The sequence below is a fragment of the Pristiophorus japonicus genome, chromosome 3 (assembly GCF_044704955.1).
Source record: "Pristiophorus japonicus isolate sPriJap1 chromosome 3, sPriJap1.hap1, whole genome shotgun sequence".
Taxonomy (NCBI): domain Eukaryota; kingdom Metazoa; phylum Chordata; class Chondrichthyes; family Pristiophoridae; genus Pristiophorus; species Pristiophorus japonicus.
Genome location: NC_091979.1, coordinates 88707972 through 88723617, shown reverse-complemented (window position 1 = coordinate 88723617; position 15646 = coordinate 88707972).

The following is a 15646-nucleotide window of genomic DNA, read 5'->3' as shown; positions in this document are numbered from 1 at the left end:
TTAACATCTGTTTCACTTAAACAAGAGCAAAGCTTCTCTTTGGGGTTTTAGTTGTTAAGCTAAAATGATTTTTTTAATTGTCTTTATTTGAAATGAAATAATAGCTTGAAGTCCCTTGGCACTTTGCAGCAAATTCCATCATCTAGCACTTAGAAGAAAGTGTGTTGAATGAAAAATTAAAATTCACAAGAAATTTCCAAAGGACATGTGTTCTTCTAACAATGTCAGAATTTCTTTATCTGAATCAGATACTTTAAGCCAAGATAAGGTATCCTGTGCATAATGATGAAGTGTCTTGTCACAGTAACAGTATAGTTAGTCTTCTCAAATACATAAAGACATGGTCATGTTCTAATAGTCTTGTGTAACTTTGTTCAATTAATTGCCAGTGCTTAACTCATTTGCAATATTGCTCCAACATTTCCCAGTTCTTTAAATGGAACAAATTGAGAGATTTTATTATAAACACTGAAGTAAGTGCCTTCAACTAATATTGCAAATAATTAACTATGAAAAAGTTTAAAATGTTGGTTCGTGAATAGTCTTTTTCTTCTGAAAATTGTTAAAGCTAACAGTGTATATAATGTATTTTCATATAATCAGAATTCTCTTTCAAATGATTGGGAATGACTTTATGATTTATATTATTTTCAAAGTGGTGAAAAATATCGGTGTGGTCACCAAAGAGTTATTTCCTAAAGCTCTTTTGGCAACAGGAGCGGGAGTCAGCCTATGACATCACCGTACTCCAAGCTGTAGGTCAATTAGAATCTGAGAACACCTTTTCAACCAATTACAATTCAGTCACTGGATCAAGTATTATTGAATTCAGAATGTTATAAAGGAAGTGTTCAGAAAAAGAACATACAGAATATTTCTATAAAGTACTCTCTAAATAAACTGCAAATGTCACGCTTGACATATTTAGCTCCTGGACACTGAAATTCTACTTTGTGACTCAAAGCCTGCCAGAGGTTTCAAGGTTTGTAGCAGCACAACATCAATAAGTGAACATTGTACGATGATCCATATGTTGAATGAAAATTAAAATATTCCATAGTTTTATCTATTAAGCTAAATTACATTTACATTCAAATTGTAATGACTGAGATTTTACAGGTGATAATGTCAAGATAACATTCACCAGAAGTGTTTAAATGTTACCAGACCTAAATGTTACCAGACCTTAAAATGCATAAATGAATGAATAGTTTTAGGCAGTATTTGTTCATTTAAAAAAAAGAGAAAGTACACATGACGAATAATTCAAAGAATAGGAATGCAGCAAAAAAGTGAAGTTGACCGCCTTTTGCAGCCATTGATTCAACTAGCTGTGGTTGATAACAACATTTAGAGTACAGAACACTACATGCAAGATATTTAAAATGTTTACAGTTTTCACAATTTATAAATAATAATAATGGAAGAATAATAATAGAAAGAAAGAGTTACATACCAATAAATGTTTGTGTACCATTGAATGGAAAGTTTGCATGTTAATAATGCAGTTTTCACGTCTGTTTGTTGTAAATGCCATTAGCTGTGGTTCCAATTTGCAGCTGATGCTGAAAGTATGCTGAGCTTAAAGCTATAGTTTAAAAAAAAGAAGCAGATGGCTGAAGACGAAGGTCAAATCAGATGGAGAAGTTTGTCAAAATGGGATGACAAAGGCAATCTGTAAACTGTTATTGCGCCTACCTTGAGGTGCTGAAAACATTTTGAAATTACAAAAACACTGGAGTCGTCAGTATGCTGGTAGAAAAGGTAGCCTCGAGTGCTTCGGCTGTATGGATGAATGCCAGATGTGGAACCCGACATATCTGGAATTAATGATATTAAGCATGCTTCCCTATATGCCCAATAATAACTCTATTATGATTGATACAAACCACAGACACTTTATCTAGCATAAATGTAATCATCTGTCATGCAGTATATTAAATCATCAATTTCTGCATTATGAGAGCCGTTTAAGGTAACTAATCATCTGTCTAGTTCTGGTGTCTTTGAGGCTGATCTGATAACACAGAATACTGCTACCACAACCATGACAATCTACCCCGGCATGAAAGGACTGAGAAAGACCCATTACCACGAGAAACCCTGTGGCAATATCAGAGCTCTCTTTCTACATAATCCACAGCTGTAAATAAACCACCCTCTGCCGCTAAGTTTATTGATCACAGACAGTTCCACACTTGTGTCAAGCAAATTCTCAACAGAATAAAATGTTGCTTTATGTTTTGTCTTGTCAAAATATTAAATTGTTCTGTCATGTAGAGTCAGGCTTTCAGAGACTGCAGTGACAGTGTAATCTTGCATTAGTTCTCTCTATTGCCAAGTTCACCTCACAGGATCATTCCAATGGTGTCCAATTATGCTCTTTAAAGTTCAAACCTGGCTCCCTATTATGCAACACAGGAACCTGGCTACAGTAATCATGATGGATATATAATTATTATTGCTTTATCCACTTGTTTTAAGTTCTGTGCTTAGTTAAATCAAGCAGTTACAGCTTGATAAAATATAAAAAGGCTTTTGGAATTAGAATTTTCTAATTATGATGCTGGTGTTATTCCATGGGGTTTAATTTCTGTCATGCACTGATTTTAGTGTATTGGTTAACATATTGACATTAAATTCTAATCTGCACTATTATAATATAAACGTGAATCTATTTATTTTCAACAGGTTAATAGCTGTGCTAAAATAGTGCAAATAGGAATTTAACATTAATATGCTAACCAGTGAAAATAGTGAACAGAGGAAATTAAACCCTAAATATTTTGCCTGCAATGAAGGGATTCGGCCAAAATTACATGACAATCTTATTTTTTAATGGTATATCCAACTAGACTTTTTTCAAAGTTCAGTTAATCATTATGTGTTGCATCTATCATGTTAATTATTGTACCATTAACTAAAAGAAGTACTATAAAAATGATATATGTGGTGTCTCTTGTTAATGTTCCTATAGCTGTACAGAAAAAATGGCTAAAATCCACATCATTTATAATGACCAGTTTGAACTTGGAACAAGACCTGAATACTACGATAACAATATAACTTTCTAGTTTGCTGCATCACAAATTCTGAAACACAGCAATAAACCTTCGCAGCAGTGCTGAGAAGTTCCTGCCTGCAGGTACAATTAACAACCTGTGCCCTGTGGCATTCCTATTAAGAGGTGTGAGCTGCTGACAGGCACCAGGAGTCTGGACAGGAACTCTTCTATTATCATAATGGTAGATTCTTTTCAGTCATAGGATATACATGAAGATAATAACATTATGTCTTATGTTTGGCATGTAAAATGAGAGGATGCTGAGGCACATTTCTGTTTAGACTGCTGATGCCATTCAGGAGCTCTCGCCTGCACTGGCTGCATGCTTCTAAGTATTCGCTTTATATCTTTATAATGTAATTTGTATTTTTTCCAACACTATAGGTATGAGTTTGTTCTCAAAGTAAAATAGATTTTGACTGGACAAAGCAGAGTTTGATTTTTTTTAAATTCCTTGCACCTCTATGTTACTGTTTGTTGCTCCTTTCTTTGCATGTGGCTTAATAGTGGTTTAACGATGGGAGGACATCGGACAGACCTCCTAGAAAACGGGGGTGACCAGGTTATGCCAGGTCTCTGCCATTTCCAGGAGTTTCCTATTTGCCTAAGAAGGGACTAAACCTCCATCCATCTTAGAAGGCAAATGATGGCAAGGGGACAAAACCAGAGGCAGGGATTCCCTACCCTGGGAATTCCTGCACCCTTAGTGCAGTCAGGAAAGGCCCCAATAGAAAGCCCCCTGAATTTTTTTTAATACAATAGGAAATCAGCATCCTAACACAGCAGGGGAGGGGAGAAATCTAAACAATTTTCTGGCAAAGGTAGGTGGGCATTGGAGTTTTCAGCCGCCATGGGCAGATGGGCACCAGAGATGTGCCCAAAGTGGTGCTTATATTTGCCTGTCCCAAGCTAATGGGGTTCCCTCCCACCGATCTTGCAATGTTTGATAGAGTGTGTGTTGGAGGGCGCTGGTGGGCACGATCCTGCCGCAACCCCTGAGGTTGTGGCCCATGGACTTTCAGCATAAATAGAAATATGGCTTAGGCTAGGCAGGACTCGGAGCTGAACATTAATGGTTAAAAAATACAGAGTAGGGAAAAAAAGAAGTGGTCCAATATTTCTCAAAGGTTCCATGAAAAGATAAGGATGATATAAAAGATGGTGAAGAGGCTGAATCTATTTGGTTAGAGTTAAAGAATAAGAAGGAAACTGTTAGTCCAGTAGGAGTTTATTATAAACTTTGGAACACTGGAAAGGAATCAGAGGATGAGAAGTGTAGACAAATTCGGAAAAAATGCAGAAATAATAATAATAACGGGTGATTTTGAGTATCCAAAGATAGACTGAGGAAAGAGTAATATAAGTGGCAAAGAAGGGGAGACATTTTCACAATGCATCCAGACTGCTTTCTAGATCAGTATATTTTGTTCAACATGGAAGGAGGCACTGCTATATTTAGTTCTAGGAAATGAAGTATGGTAAATAGGTAATGTAAAGGTTGGAAAATATCTGGCAAATAGCCATACCATAACTAAATTCAATATATAAAACAAAAAAAGAGAGAAAGCAGTTAAAAATAAAGGTACTTGACCAGAAAAAAAATCCAAGGTAAATGAAGACTCGCCCAGATAAATTGGAAAGAAAAGTTGGCCAATAAAACAGTAATCAAACAATGGGAAATTTTCAAACAGGGGATGACTAGTGTACAGTATATTCTCACAAGAGCAAAAAGGATGCAGCAAAAACTGGAATTCCCCAGATTACAACCGTGACTACACTCCAAAAGTACTTCATTGGCTGTAAAGTGCTTTGAGATGCCTGGTGGTCATGAAAGGTGCTATATAAATGTAAGTTTTTCTTTCTTATGTAGAGAAATTAAAATTTTAAAATAGGTACATGACAAATCTAAGACTAATGATACAAAATAAAACAATTAGATGAGCTGAATGGCCTTCTTCTGTGCCATACGATAATATAGAAAATACAGAGGGGAAGCAATAATGATTGACAAGTAAGATAAAGGGAAATAATAAAAGATTTTATGAACCAATAAAAATTCACGGAATAATTAAAGAATGGTTAGGATGAATTTGAGATAGAAGGGAAATTTTCTTGATGGCTAAACTACAAAATTAGTAATTCACCTTATTTTTCACAGCAGAGTGTAGTAATGGGAGGAGGAGGACGAAGAGCAATTAGATAGGACAACTAACTGTTGATAAGTAAGTGGAGCTGAAAAAGGCTAACTCAAAGTGGAAAAGGCATTGGGCCCTGATGGAATATGTTCTGAGGAAAATCAGAGAGGAATTGACGGAGAATCTGACCACAGTCTTTCAAACATCCTTGGATTTGGAAATTGTGCCAGAAGACTGGAGGATTGCCAATGTGACACCTCTGTTCAAGAAGAGTGACAAGGATAAACTGGGTAACTATAAACCAGACAGCTTAATATCTGTAGCGGACAAGCTTCTAGCGGTCATAATATAGGATAAAATTAATGCTTGCTTAGAAAGACGTGAATTAATTAAGGAGAGCCAGCATGGATTTATAAAAGGCAAGTCATGTCTGACAAATTTATTAGAACTCCTGAGGAAATAATGGAGTGTACTGATAAAGTGGATGTTGTGCATCTGGATTTTAAAAAGATGTTCAGTAAGGTTTTGTATAGGAGACTTGTCAATAAAATTAAAGTGCATGGTATTAAAAAAATCTGGCAGCATAGATAGAAAGTTGGTTAAAGGACAGAAAGTAGAGTTGAGTGGTTAAAGGATTATTTTTAGACTGGGGCAATGTAAACAATGGTGTCCCCCAGGGGTAAGTGTTATGTCCATTGCTCTTCACAATATGTATATATATAAATGGTCTGGACTTGGGTATAGGAGAATATGAGGCTTAATATCAACATTTAAAAGAACACAAAAATAGAGAATGTTGTTAGTTGGGAATAACAAGAAACTTCAGGAGAACATGGTCAGATTAGTAGATTGGGCAGATATCAGATGAAGTTTAATGTGAGGTGACACATTTGAGAAGAAGAACAAGGACAAGAAATGTACACTAAATCATAATTATAATGTGGTCATAGAATCTTACAATCATAGAAAAATTACGATACAAAAGAAGGCCATTCGGCCCATCGTATCTGTGCCGGTAATAGAGAAAATAATGGGATTTAGGATAGTGAAATCTCCAGGACCTGATGATTTGCACTCCAGAGTATTGAAAGAAAGCAGTGAGGAAACTGCTGGCACATTAGTCATAATTTTACAATGTTCTCTAGCTTCAGCAATTGTGCCTTTGAATTGGAAAATTATAAATGTCACTCCATTATTTGAGAAGGGAGGGAAGGAAGGTAATTACGAACCCATCAGTTTAACATCTGTTATGGGGATTACATAGGATTACATAGAATTACATAGGATATACGGCACAGAAACAGGCAATTCGGCCCAACCAGACCATGCTGGTGTTTATGCTCTACTCGAGCCTCTACCCATCTTTTTTCATCGAAATCTATCAGCGTAACCCTCTATTCCCTTTTCCCCCATATGCTTGTAACTAAGCAGTAACTAAGCACTTGGACAAGTATAAGCTATCAACGAGAGTCAGCATGGATTTGTGAAGGGCAGGTCATGTCTGACTAATCTAGTTGAACTTTTGGATGATGTCACTAATGTGGTGGATAGAGGAGTGTCCATTAATGTTGTCTATATGGAATTCCAGAAGGCTTTTGATAATGTTCTGCACAATAAATAGTAAAAATGAGAGCGCATGGAATTGGAGATAACCTTGTGATATGGGTTGGTAATTGGCTGGGTGAGAAGAAATCGTGTGTAGGGATAAATGGAACACTCTCTGATTGGCTGAATGTGGCAAATGATGTTCTCCAAGGATCTGTATTGGGGCCTCAGCTTTTCACCATATATATTTATGACTTGGGTGAAGGAGTAAAGGCTTAAAATAGAGGCCTAGAACAATCCTTGCACCAGAATGTATAGGCCCCAGAACCACCCATATTGAATCTTGTGCTTTACTTACATGAGACTGGTGAGGTATGGAAACCTGCTGGGTATCCTCTGGAAGCTTATCAGCGAAAGGGATTATAATTTCGGCCCACTGCGTTGCCAGCAGCGGACCTCAGGTGGTCCTGGGAAAGCGGGCGAAGTATTCGGGAGCGAGGGGGTGACGGGGAGAGGGGGAGTGATTGGAAGAGGAATGGGGGTGGCAGGGAGAAAGGCGGGCCAAGCAGGAGTGGGGGGGACGGGATGCGGGGGGAACCGTGAGAGGGAGGGAGAAGGGATCAGGAGCGGGAAGGGGAGCAGCGATTATGAAGGGGTTGATCGTGAGCCGGCAATGGTCTTCAGAGCTGCAGTGGAGCCGGGAGGAACACTCTCAACTGCAGATTCAGGTAAATAGATTTTACAAAACGTACCTTTTGGGGGGCAGCTGGCAGCGGTTCCTTTAAGGATCACATGTTAGGCCACATACAGACCACGTTTTATTGAATGCAACCGGCCCAGCACTGGCTGTGCTCAGAACAAGCCAATTTGGTAAAGGGGCATCAAACAGGCATTAGTCTCCTTATTTTCATCCACTTTGGATCCAAGAACTCCATTATATATGTAGGGTGTACGCCTGCGACACTGTAGGGGGAGGCTGCCTCTCCAAACCTGGAAAATCCTGTGGTGCTGCAGTGAGGAGGAGCAAAACCCATTTCTTCCAACATTCTCAACAATTGCCTCCCTTCCATCTCATCCCTCAGCATGCAATCACAAGGACAAACTGCACCATTTCTCTTCCTCTTTCTAAATACACTCCCCTCTTCACACCACACACAAACACCATTCTCTTCTGATATCCTGACACACGCAGAACCACAAATTCCTCCCATGGCACCTTCCTCACTTCACATTTCACACACTAGGCTTTATATTCATGCCCCCCCGCCTCCCCCCCTCAACCCCCCGCATCCTCATTCCATTTTGCTTGTTCTTCAGCTCTCAGAACAGGCACTATATGGAGAATAAAACAGGGAAATCCTGCTCCAACTGTACAGGGTGTTGGTAAGACCACACCTGGAGTACTGCGTACAGTTTTGGTCTCCTTATTTAAGGAAGGATATACTGCATTGGAGGCACTTCAGAGAAGGTTCACAAGATTGATTCCTGGGATGAAGGGGTTGTCATGTAAAGAAAGGCTGAGCAGGTTGGGCCTACACTCAATGGAATTTAGAAGATGAGAGGTGATCTTATTGAAACATATAAGATTCTGAGGAGGCTTGACAGGGTAGGTGCAGAGAGGATGTTTCTCCCCGTGGGGGAATCTAGAACTAGGGGGCATAGTTTCAGAATAAGGGGTCGCCCATTTAAGACAGAAATGAGGAGGAATTTCTTCTCTCAGAGGGTCGTGAATCTTTGGAATTCTCTAGCCCAGGGAGCTGTGGAGGCTGGGTTATTGAATATATTTAAGGTGGAGATAGACAGATTTTTGAAAGATGGGGGAGTCAAGTGTTCTGGGGAGCGGGCGGGGAAGTGGAGCTGAGGCCAGGATCAGATCAGCCATGATCCTGTTGAATGGCAGAGCAGGCTCGAGGGGCCAAATGGCCTACTCCTGCTCCTATTTCTTATGTTCTTATGCACTACATTCATTAACTCTTGCCCTCTAATTCTGCAGGACAAGATAGCGCATCACGCCAAGTAGAAGACTAAGCCTGGGTGAAGAGCAAAGTTCCCTGCAAGCTGCACTTTGTTCTGCGCGGTCTGTTTCTTTTAATGCGTTGTCCCTTTAACTTTGTGAGCATGCGCGGTATTTACAATGTAAAAGCCTGTGAGTGGCCTGCGCAGGATCTTTCAGATTACTGCGTGGCCCCGTGCACACACAGCTGAGCAGGAACATTGGTGAAGAGTACTCAACGTTATAGCCCTCACCCAAGCATAGTAGGAAGCTCTGGGGATTGCAGGCAGAGCCATGAGCAGTGGGGAAAGCAAGACAGGTTGTCTACATATTACTTGTAATCATTCATTCACCTCAGCAACTATTCAGCAAGCTTCACAACTTCAAGCTGCATTCTTTAGCCTGTCACTAATGTCCAGCCTCTCATGCACGTACATTTTCTCTTGCCTCTAGGTCTTTCTTGCTAGCAACAGGCTCCTGAAGGAGTCACCTCAGAGGAGGACAATCATTCTACACCATCATGCACTCCATTCCTCCCAAACACCAGCACAGACATTGGCACTCCACGTGGGTTAGATAGTGAGGCAAATGGGTCTGCGCAAGTGAGCAGCAGCAGTTTACGATGGCAGGGACAACCAACGAATCAGCTTGCTGGAGGGCGAGGACCCATAAAGAACGAATTGCTGAGTATAAGGCACATACCAATACTGTGAGAAAGTACATGAGACTGAGAGGAATTCTGATGAGCTTTTGCCCTGCCTTCCCCAACCTTCTGCTGCCAGTTTTCCTCGAATTGTATCCTCTCATGCAGGCTCTCCTGTATGTCCTCCCTGAATGTGGAAAGCTTCCATTTCCTGTGGAGTCAGAGTCTTCCATCGTAGTGGTCCTTCCACAGTGTATTTCTCTGGCACTGGTAGTAGGCCAGCCTTTCCTTCAGAGGGAGAGAATACCACAGGAACGGTTTTCATATGTAGCACGCATCAGGCAGGCGACAGGTGAAGCAATGGCATCACCCACCCGATGGCACCAGCGAGAGGCCCGAACAATTTTCATGTTCAGACTGCATAATTTAGGCAGGCTGCCAGTGCTCAGCAAGTGGTGGAAATCCGACATCTACACTGCAGAGCAGAGTTGGAGGTATTGCCTTAAAGGGGAGGAGAACCCAAGGGAGAAGGCGGGAGGTCACTGAGCTTTCATGCTCCTTCTGGCCATACAAACATCAGTAGCACCGCTTCTTTTGGTTTTTTCCAGAGCAGCCTGCAGCAGTCCCATTAAGGAATGTAGGTTAGGCTGTTGTATGTCCAATACCAATGGACAGTGCATGAGTGGCACACTCTCTGCCTAGTTGTACCTGAGAATTGCACCAGAGTCCTACAACTGCTGTTGAATCCTGATATAAATATTTTACTAAGCCCAAGCCCGCTTTGTGCAGGATTGCTGGCTTCCCATTTCGAGAATGCTTGAAAATCGAATTATGCGGGACTTGGGCGGCCAGTGGGCAGTAGTTTTTTTTAATTGTCTGTTTACTATTCCATATTTCAGTGCAAATTGAACGGTGGACAGACAAAATCCATCACCACTTTTACAGGTCTGCAAATAACATGGACATTTTTCCGCAGGTGAGTGCACAATTCCGATGATGTTGACAATTGGAGGTGCCGTGTCCCTTTAACTGAAGTGTCCTTGAAAGCTAGCAGTTGCCCTTGTGGCAGGCAAGGTGAGTTCAGAGAGTGGCTCGTGAGTTTTGATGGTGGTTGAGTGTTTGGAGAGGTTGCCCTTTGCATTAGTAAGTTCCCCTGACACCCAGGTATGGAGAGAAAAAGAGCAAGAGAGGTCAGAAGGTGAATGAAGGCTCAATTAGTGGTGGCATGAGTGTCTTGACTTACCTTGGCCATCCTTGTGAGGTCATTGAACCTTTATTGGCACTCAGTGGCAGCTCCTGAGTCTGCAGGGAGGTTACACTTACTGCTGCTGCCACCTCCCTGCAGACTGTACCACTCTCTTACAGCCTTATTGCCCATGAGACTATCCCTCTTTGCCCTGACTTCTGCCAGCAGATCTGTCTGAAAACATTGTTGCTGTTGAAATGCCAAAGATTGCTGTTCTCTCAGCCATTTTGAAGTGTCTAGAGCTGTAAATGCAAGGTCCCCCTTTAACTAGTTGTGGATTTTTAAAGGCTGAACCAGAACTGTATTTCCCTTCCTCCCAAAGGCTGTAAGCCAATGTAGGGCAGTCTTCTGAGGGAATGAGCAAGGTTAAGAAACGAAATAACGATGGGTTTAGGTGGTTTCATATTGGAGGGCATAGGGATCAACACACCATAAACATGCCAATGAGGGGAGGATTCAGGCCGTTGACTTTTGGTGCTTCAATGTACTGTGCCGTGCAATGAAAGGAGATGGGAGAGCACCAGCAATTTCATTTAACTACTTCTCAATTTTGGCTGTGTCAATAGTGGAAAGAAAGAACTTTCATTTACATAAAGCCCTTCGTGACCTCAAGACACCCTGTAATGTATTTATGCCTGGATTTACCTGCCACCAGGGGGAGCGACCGTCAGAGGTTATTGGGTGACAGACACACACGTGCAGCCCTTGTATATAAAGAAAGCCTCCATGTTTAATCCTCACTTTGAGAGCTAATAAAGTAGTCAGGTCTCACCTGATTGAGTTCACAGTACTAAGCCTATTGAGTTATTGCATACACAACATTTGGCGATGAGGCACAATCCGAACTTTCACACCAAAAAAAATGAGCACCATTGGAATCCTGGAGCGATTCGTGGAGGGAGAAGACTGAGAGGATTTTACAGATCGCCTCGATCAGTACTTCGTGGCCAACAAGATGGATGAAGACAATGACGCAGTTAGGCGCAGGGCGGTTTTCCTCACGGTTTGTGGTCAAAAAATCTATGGCCTCATGAAGAATCTGCTCTCACCTGCACGCCCAACGGAAAAGACCTATGAGGAATTGTGTGCTCTGATTCACGACCATCTCAAACCTAAAGAAGGCATCATTATCTCGAGATATCGCTTTTACAAGCATGTCGTTCTGAGGGCCAGGACATGGCGGAATTTGTTGCCGACCTGAGACATCTCACTGGGCTGTGTAAGTTTGGAACCACATTGGAAGACATACTGCACGACGTCTTTGTAATAGGCATAAACCACGAGGTGATCCTGTGGAAGCTGCTGGCTGCGGAGACGCTGGATCTGAGCAGGGCCATCATGATCGCCCAGGCTTGCCTGACCATGGTTGATAGTACAAAGCAGATATCCTTGCAGAGTCGGAACTCCACGGCAAGTACTGTGCACCAGATTGTGTCGTCGGTTGGCAGAGCTGCACTTGGCAGGACCTACCCGACTGTGTTTGCGAAACCTGTGGCTGCTCGAAGTCCGCCATTGGGCACGAATCCGATTTCACCCTGCTGGCGTTGTGGGGGCAATCATCGGCCTCATCAGTGCCGTTTCAGACAGTATATTTGTAGAGGCTGTGCGAAAATAGGGCACCTTCAGCGGATGTGTACGCAGCTCAGCAAGCATGCTGCAACACACCACGTGGATGTTGATGACCGATCCGGAATGGATCCGGCAATACAACCCGAGATACCTGAGGAGGAAGTGAATAGTGTACATTCGTTCCTGACAAAGAGCCAACCGATAATGATTGACGTAAAATTGAACGGCGTGCCGATATCTATGGAATCAGACACAGGTACGAGTCAGTCAATTATGAGCCAGAGGACTTTCGAAAAGCTGTGGGACACCAAGGCCATGAAACCTAAGCTGAGTCCTGTAAATGCAAAATTGCGTACCTGCACCGAAGAGCTCATACCAGTGATTGGCAGTTCAGCATTCAAGGTGTCATACGATGGGGCGGTTCATTATCTATCGCTGTGGATCATTCCAGGCAATGGTCCAACGCTGTTCGGCAGGAGTTGGCTCGAAAAAATAAAGTGGAACTGGAACGATATTAAAGCTTTGTCATCGGTGGATGACGCTTTGTGTGCTCAAGTGCTGAGCAAATTTCCCTCGCTGTTTGAATTGGGCATTGACAACTTCATGGGAGCCAAGGTGCAGATCCATCTGGACTCGGATGCAAGACCCGTCCATCACAAAGCCTGGGCGGTCCTGTACATGATGAGGGAGAAGGTCGAAATCAATCTGGACAGACTCCAACATGAAGGGGTCATTTCACCAGTCGAATTTAAAGAATGGACTAGTCCCATTGTTCCTATGCTGAAGAGTGATGGCACTGTCAGGATTTGTGGAGACTACAAGGTTACAATCAACCGAGTTTCGAAACAGGATCAGTACCTGTTACCAAAGGATGATGACCTGTTTGCAACGCTAGCTGGAGGAAAGTCGTTCACCAAATTGGATCTGACATCGGCCTATATGATACAGGAGTGAGTCGAATCGACGAAGAAACTTACGTGCATCAATACACATAAAGGGCTGTTCATTTACAACAGGTGTCCTTTCGGAATTCGCTCGGCTGCAACTATATTTCAGAGAAACATGGAGAGTTTACTGAAGTCTGTCCCGAGAACCGTGGTGTTACAAGGTGACATTCTGGTCACAGGTCGTGACACTGCCGAACACCTGCACAACCTGGAAGAGGTTCTACGTTGTCTGGAAAAAGTGGGGCTCAGGCTGAAACATTCAAAGTGCGTCTTTATGGCACTGGAAGTCGAATTCCTGGGAAGGAAGATTGCTTTAGACGGCATAAGGCCTATGGACTCGAAAACAGAGGCCATCAAAAATGCACCCAGACCCCAGAATGTGACGGCGCTGCGTTCCTTCCTTGGTCTTCTCAACTATGCAGAGAGACAGAGAGAAATAAAATGGAGTCAGAAGCAAAAGTTAGAAAGGAAAATAGTAAAAGTGGAGGGCAGAGAAACCCAAGGCAAAAGCCAAAAAGGGCCACATTACAGCAAAATTCTAAAGGGGCAAAATGTGTTAAAAACACAAGCCTGCAGGCTCTGTGCCTCAATGCAAGGAATATTCGGAATAAGGTGGACGAATTAACTGCGCAGATAACAGTTATAGGGTATGATGTAATTGGCATCACGGAGACATGGCTCCAGGGTGACCAAGGCTGGCAACTCAACATCCAAGGGTATTCAGCATTTAGGAAGGATAGACAAAAAGGAAAAGGAGGCGGGGTGGCGTTGCTGGTTAAAGAGGAAATTAATGCAATAGTAAGGAGGGACATTAGCCTGGATGATGTGGAATCAGTATGGGTGGAGCTACAGAATTCCAAAGGGCAGAAAACGCCCTTTGTGTACAGACCACCAAACAGTAGTAGTGAGGTTGGGGACAGAATCAAATAAGAAATAAGGGATGTGTGCAATAAAGATACAGCAGTTAACATGGGCGACTTTAATCTACATATTTGATTGGGCTAACCAAACTGGTAGCAATGTGGTGGAGGAGGATTTCCTGGAATGTATTAGGGATGGTTTTCTAGACTAATATGTCGAGGAACCAACTAGAGAGCTGGTCATCCTAGACTGGGTGATGTGTAATGAGAAGGGACTAATTAGCAATCTTGTTGTGCGAGGCCCCTTGGGGAAGAGTGATCATAATATGGTAGAATTCTTTATTAAGATGGAGAGTGACACAGTTAATTTGGAAACTAGGGTCCTGAACTTAAGGAAAGGTAACTTCGACAGTATGAGGCGTTATTTGGTTAGAATAGACTGGCAAAGGATACTTAAAGGTTGACGGTGGCGAAGCAATGGCAAAGATTAAAAGATCACATGGATGAACTTCAGCAATTGTACATCCCTGTCTGGGTCAGAGGTCTAGTAAGAAGGAGGAACTGAGGGAAATCCTTATTAGTCGGGAAATTGTGTTGGGGAAATTGATGGATTGAAGGCCGATAAATCCCCAGGCCCTGATGGACTGCATCCCAGAGTACTTAAGGAGGTGGTCTGGAAATAACGGATGCATTGACAGTCATTTTCCAACATTCCATAGACTCTGGATCAGTTCCTATGGAGTGAAGGGTAGCCAATGTTCCCCCACTTTTTAAAAAAGGAGGGAGAGAAAACAGAGAATTATAGACCGGTCAGCCTGACATCGGTAGTGGGTAAAATGATGGAATCAATTATTAAGGATGTCATAGCAGCGCATTTGGAAAGAGGTGACATGATAGGTCCAAGTCAGCATGGATTTGTGAAAAGAAAATCATGCTTGACAAATCTTCTGGAATTTTTTGAGGATGTTTCCAGCAGAGTGGACAAGGGAGAACCAGTTGATGTGGTGTATTTGGACTTTCAGAAGGCTTTCAACAAGGTCCCACACAAGAGATTAAGAGATTAATGTGCAAAGTTAAAGCACATGGGATTGGGGGTAGTATGCTGACGTGGATTGAGAACTGGTTGGCAGACAGGAAGCAAAGAGTAGGAGCAAATGGGGACTTTTCAGAATGGCAGGCAGTGACAAGTGGGGTACCGCAAGGTTCTGTGCTGGGGCCCCAGCTGTTTACATTGTACATTAATGATTTAGACGAGGGGATTAAATGTAGTATCTCCAAATTTGCGGATGACACTAAATTGGGTGGCAGTGTGAGCTGCGAGGAGGATGCTATGAGGCTGCAGAGTGACTTGGATAGGTTAGGTGAGTGGGCAAATGCATGGCAGATGAAGTATAATGTGGATAAATGTGAGGTTATCCACTTTGATGGTAAAAACAGAGAGACAGACTATTATCTGAATGGTGACAGATTAGGAAAAGAGGAGGTGCAATGAGACCTGGGTGTCATGGTACATCAGCCATTGAAGGTTGGCATACAGGTACAGCAGGCGGTTAAGAAAGCAAATGGCATGTTGGCCTTCATAGCAAGGGGATTTGAGTACAGGGGCAGGGAGGTGTTACTACAGTTGTACAGGGCCTTGGTGAG